At 48.0% G+C, this 5,584-nt stretch overlaps 1 non-coding gene across 1 annotated transcript; it reads left to right on the top strand.

The window, feature by feature from the left end:
- Window positions 1-321: 321 nt before the first annotated feature.
- Window positions 322-425, top strand: LOC115937274 (U6 spliceosomal RNA). Its single transcript, XR_004072592.1, has one exon. It is a non-coding gene; the product is annotated as a U6 spliceosomal RNA (small nuclear RNA).
- The last annotated feature ends 5,159 nt before the right edge of the window (window positions 426-5,584 follow it).

Raw genomic sequence — 5,584 nt, 5'->3', positions numbered from 1 at the left:
CTCTGATGGATCTGGACAGAGTAAGTTGAAAATCTCTGGTAAGCATTCATCTTTCTTTCTTCCTTCCTTCCCTCCTTCCTTCCTTCCTTCCTTCCTTCCTTCCTTCCTTCCTTCCTTCCTTCCTTTCTTTCTTTCTTTCTTTTTTTTCTTTCTTTCAATTCTTTAAGTAATCTCTATACCCAACATGGGGCTTGAACTCACAATCCTGAGATCACATGCTCTACCAACTGAGCCATCCAGGTGCCCCCTGGACTCACCATTCTAGATGCCATTAAGAACATCTGTGATTCATGGGAAGAGGTCAAATAGCAACATAAACAGGTGCTTGTTTCAACAGCACATACACTAAAATTGGAACGATACAGACATTAGCATGGCCCCTGAGCAAGGAGGACATGCAAATTCATGAACGAAAAAAAAAATCAGGGGCAACTGGGTGGCTAGTCGGTTAAGCATCTGCCTTCGGCTCAGGTCATGGTCCCAGGGTCCTGGGATTGAGCCCCGCATCAGGTTCCCTGCTCAGCCGGGAGTCTGCTTCTCCCTCTCCTTCTGCCCTTCCCCACAACTCGTGCGCGCTCTCTCTCTCCCTCTCTCTCTCTCGTGTTCTCTCTCTCAAATAAATAAATAAAATCTTTTAAAAAATCAACATTAATAGGAGTTTGGAAGAATTTGATTCCAACCCTCATGGATGACTTTGAGGGGTTCAAGATTTCAAGGGAGGAAGTAACAGCAGACGGGGTGGAAACAGCAAGAGAACTAGAATCAGAAGTGGAGCCTGAAGATGGGACTTGCTGCTCCCTCATGACCAAACTTGAACAAATGAGGAGTTGCTTCTTATGGATGAGCACAGAAAGTGGTTTCTTGAGATGGAAACTGCTCCTGGTAAAGATGCTGTGCAGATTGTGGAAATGACCACAAAGGATTTAGAATATTCCAAAAACATAGTTGAGAAAGCAGCAACAGGATGTGAGAGGAGTGACTCCAGAAAGAAGTTCCGTTGTGGGTAAAATGCTATCACGTGCTGCAGAGAAATCATTCGTGGAAGGAAGACTCACTCGATGTGGCAATCTTTACCGTTGTCTCCCTTTTTTTTTTAAGTTTTTTTTTTTTAAGATTTTATTTATTTATTTGACAGAGACAGACACAGCGAGAGCAGGAACACAAGCAGGTGGAGTGGGAGAAGGAGAAGCAGGCTTCCCGCAGAGCAGGGAGCCCGATGCAGAGCTCGATCCCAGGCCCCTGGGATCATGACCTGAGCCGAAAGCAGACGCTTAACCACTGAGCCACCCAGGCGCCCCTTTACTATTGTCTTCTTTTTTTAAATTATTTTTTATTGTTATGTTAATCCCCATACATTACATCATTAGTTTTAGATGTAGTGTTCCATGATTCATTGTTTGTGCATAACACCCAGTGCTCCATGCAAAACGTGCCCTCTTTAATACCCATCACCATACTGTTGTCTTCTTTTAAGAAACTGCCTCAGGGGCACCTGGGTGGCTCAGTGGGTTAAGTGTCTGATTTCTGGGTCCTGGGATTGAGGGGCTCTGCACTCAGCGGGGAGCCTGCTTCTCCCTCTGCCTCTGCCCCTCCCCTTGCTCGTGTTCGCTCTCTCTCAAATAAATAAATAAAATCTTGAAGAGAAGAGCAAAGAAAAGAAAAGAAACTGCCACCCCCACCCCAACCCTCAGCCACCCCCACCCCATCAGTCAGCAGCCCACAACATGGAGGCAGGACCCTCCTCCAGCAAAAACATTACGACTCACTGAAAGCTCAGATGATGGTTAGCACTTTTTTAGGTTTGTTTTTTTTTATTTTTTAGAAATTCTTATATATATATTTTTAAAGATTTTATTTATTTATCTGACAGAGAGAGACACAGCGAGAGAGGGAACACAAGCAGGGGGAGCGGGAGAGGGAGAAGCAGGCTTCCCGCTGAGCAGGGAGCCCGATGCAGGGCTCAATCCCAGGACCCTGGGATCATGACCTGAGCGGAAGGCAGACACTTAACGACTGAGCCACCCAGGCGTCCCTGGTTAGCACTTTTTGGCAATAAAGCCAAATAAAGCCCCCGTGGGGCTTCCTTCTCCCTCTCCCTCTGCCCCCCGCCCCGCCCATGCTCAGGCTCTCTCTCTCAAATATATAAAATCTTAAAAAAATTAAGTAATTTTTAATGAAGATATGCACATTGGTTTTTTAGACATAATGCTCTTGCACTCTCACGAGGCTACAGTATAGTGCAAACATAACTTTTATACGCACTGGGAAGCCAAAAAATTAATCTGACTCACTTTGTTGCAATATGTGCTTTGTTCTAGTGGTCTGGAACTGAACCAACAGTATCTCTAAGATATGCCTGTGTTGGTCTCTCTAACCTCTTACCCTTTTTCTCTGGATCTCCCTAACTCTCTTCACCTTTTTCTTTCTCTTTCCCTCCCTGCCTCCCACAAATTTCTGGATCCTCAGAAGTAAAGGCAGTGTGGGCTGGCAGTTAGGGAACACGGCGCTAGGAGGCAGGCCTCTTGCTTCCAGCTGTTCTTCGGTGGGGGGAGGGGAGGCGTCCTCTTTTCTACACTCAGTTTCTCCTTGGGTATCCAGAAATGGTCCCTTTCTGCCCTCCCTCCATTCTGTGGCCCCCATAGGCAGGAGTTGGGGCTTTGTGCCAGGGATAAGGCTGACATCAGGGGAGTGGCAATAGGACAGGCAAAGGAGGGAGACTAGGGGAAACCTATGTGGAGGTGACCTTGCCACGTCACCCCCATGGCAATCCAGGGGAGCACAGCCTGTGCCCTGAGCCACAGACCCAGAAGGACTATCAGTGGCCACCAAACCTTTATCTCTCTTCTCCTGCCCCTTGTGAATCCAAGTGGAGAGCCCCCACCCAGGCTGGCCTCTTCCTTCCCCTCCCTTGTCCCCATCCCTCTCTTGGTGAGGAAATTCTGAAAATATGAGGGAAGGGACTGGAAACTCAACCTAAAGGTGCTTGGAAGACCTGCAGCGGTGGGTTTGGGGGATATCATCTTCAGTACCACTGAAGGTAACTCCATGTAAGTCATGGCAAAACAGATGCCGGTAAACTCTGTGCAGTTCAGCTGAGGGCTATTTATTCTCTTTGAAGCTCATTACGCAAATGTCGAAGAACAGAAAATATGGGCATGGTTCTTTTCTACATTTTATTTATTTTTATTTTTATTTATTTATTTTTAAAGATTTTATTTATTTATTTGAGAGAGAGAGAGAGAGCACATGAGAGCGGTGAGGGTCAGAGGGAGAAGCAGACTCCCCGCCGAGCAGGGAGCCCCATGCGGGACTCGATCCCGGGACTCCAGGATCATGACCTGAGCCGAAGGCAGTCGCTTAACCAACTGAGCCACCCAGGCGCCCCCTCTTTTCTACATTTTAAACATGTTTCCATTCTTGGGATAGATAAATAAATATGAACAAAAAACTCTACCTACAGAATTACCATTAGAGTAAGAATCATCCCAGGAGAGGGCGGTTGTGTGATTGGATCAGTTTTATTTGAAGAGGGCAGCTCTCCGACCAAATAATACTAATATATTATACATTATTTAATAGAGACGCAACATGGGGTGGTGGTTAAGCAAGTAGGCTCTGCCCGGGGTTCAAATCCCAGCTCTTCTACCTCCAATGTGGAATCTTAGGCAAATGAATCATTAACTGCTCTGTGCCTCAGTTTACCTTTCTTTGCAATGGAGCTGATTTAGGATGAAAAGGCATTAATACCAGTGAGATATTAGAACGGTGCCTGGTATAGAAAACATGCTCAGTGAAAGGTAGCACTGTTTTTTTTTAATAACGTACCCACATTTCAACTTCATTTATCCCATTGCCATTTACAAAGTATTATGATTCATGTATGTGGTCCTTATAATTTTCCCCTTAGTGTTCTCTTCTCTAGACAGATGAAAAAACTGAGGTTCAGAGAGGACCTCTGTAAGAGTCCGAAAAGAGTGGTAGTTAGACAGTGGAGGGAGAGGAGTTTGCACATCAGACCCAAGAGGGTTTCAATTCCAACGGGCCCAGCTTGGCCCCACCCTCGGTGGAAAGCTTTCAACGCTTAAAATGGGAAGTGATCACATTAGCTGGGAAACCCGTTCTTTCCCTAGTCAACAAACATAGTTAGTGTTCCAGCGCCTGCACTTGAAATACGTCAGTGAAAGACAGCCCTGCCGCTGGCGTATCTGTAGGGGAGACAGAGGAGTAAACAGGAAATCACAATAGGGAGAGAGGATGGATTGTTCTGCAAGGGAAAGTGCCTGGCACCCTGGGGTCAGCGGCACCGGCCAGCACGGGGCCTGGGGGTGGGGTGTGTGTGGAACTTCTCAGAGGCGGCCTCCGTCAGGACCGACCTGGAGAAGGAGTGGCAGGGGTGGGGTAGGGTGTGTGCGTGTGTGTGTGTGTGTGTGTGTGTGTGTAGAGGGGTGGGGGATGGGGCTTCAGAGAAGGATCGATGGCGAGGAAAAGGCTGAGGGGGATGGTGCTCTGGGGCCAGAGGATGGGCAGAGTGTGACAGACAGTCTCGTGGGAGACCTGCAGGAGAGAGAGGGGGAGCAAAGTCCAGGTGAGGCCAAACAGTGGGGTGACTTCAGGAACCCTTTGGTGCTTGCAGGGCGTGGGCTGGAAACAATGCTTGGACGAGGCTTGGCTGTTCTTTTTTTTTTTTTTTTTTTTAAAGATTTTATTTATTTGAGAGAGAGAGAGAGAACACATGAGAGGGGGGAGGGTCAGAGGGAGAAGCAGACTCCCCGCTGAGCAGGGAGCCCGATGTGGGACTCAATCCCGGGACTCCAGGATCATGACTGAGCCGAAGGCAGTCGCTTAACCAACTGAGCCACCCAGGCGCCCCGAGGCTTGGCTGTTCTGACTGGAAAGCGGGATCTTTCCGGGGTTTGGGTTGATGAGCCCAAGTTTCCAACAAGGTGAAGGTGCTTCTGAAGACCCATGAGACGTAGAGTCTGACGTCTCTGGCAGGCGTGCGGGCAGCGGTTAGGCTTGGGCAGGGCAGGGAAATGTGGGGCGGGGGGAGTCCAGGAGAGAGAAGGTCGCTGCGGTGGGGATGGGCAGGAGGGGCAGTTCCTACCCGGTGCCTCCAGTTTACCTGCCAGTGGAGACAAAATAAGCACATGAAGAAATCCGAGAGGTGTGTAAGTGTAGTGATAATCAGTTCCCAAAGGGACTGGATAGGTTCAAGAAGTTTCTTTCGTAAATAAATACACACACAGAGGCCTTGAGAAGCAGGAGGTGGTTATCCTGGGAGGTGGACTCACAGGTGAATGTTGGTTTTCCTCTGAATGCTTTTCTCTCTTTTCCATGTTCTTTTTTTTTTTTTTTTTAAGATTTTATTTATGGGGCGCCTGGGTGGCTCAGTTGGTTAAGCGACTGCCTTCGGCTCAGGTCATGATCCTGGAGTCCCTGGATCGAGTCCCGCATCGAGTCCCGCATCGGGCTCCCTGCTCGGCGGGGAGTCTGCTTCTCCCTCTGACCCTCCCCCCTCTCATGCTCTCTCTCTCATTCTCTCTCTCAAATAAATAAATAAAATCTTTAAAAAAAAAAAAAAAAG

This window comes from Leptonychotes weddellii, chromosome 8, assembly GCF_054177405.1.
Source record: "Leptonychotes weddellii isolate Sample4059 chromosome 8, ASM5417740v2, whole genome shotgun sequence".
In the NCBI taxonomy this organism is placed as follows: domain Eukaryota; kingdom Metazoa; phylum Chordata; class Mammalia; order Carnivora; family Phocidae; genus Leptonychotes; species Leptonychotes weddellii.
This window is presented reverse-complemented; position numbering and strand designations above follow the sequence as displayed.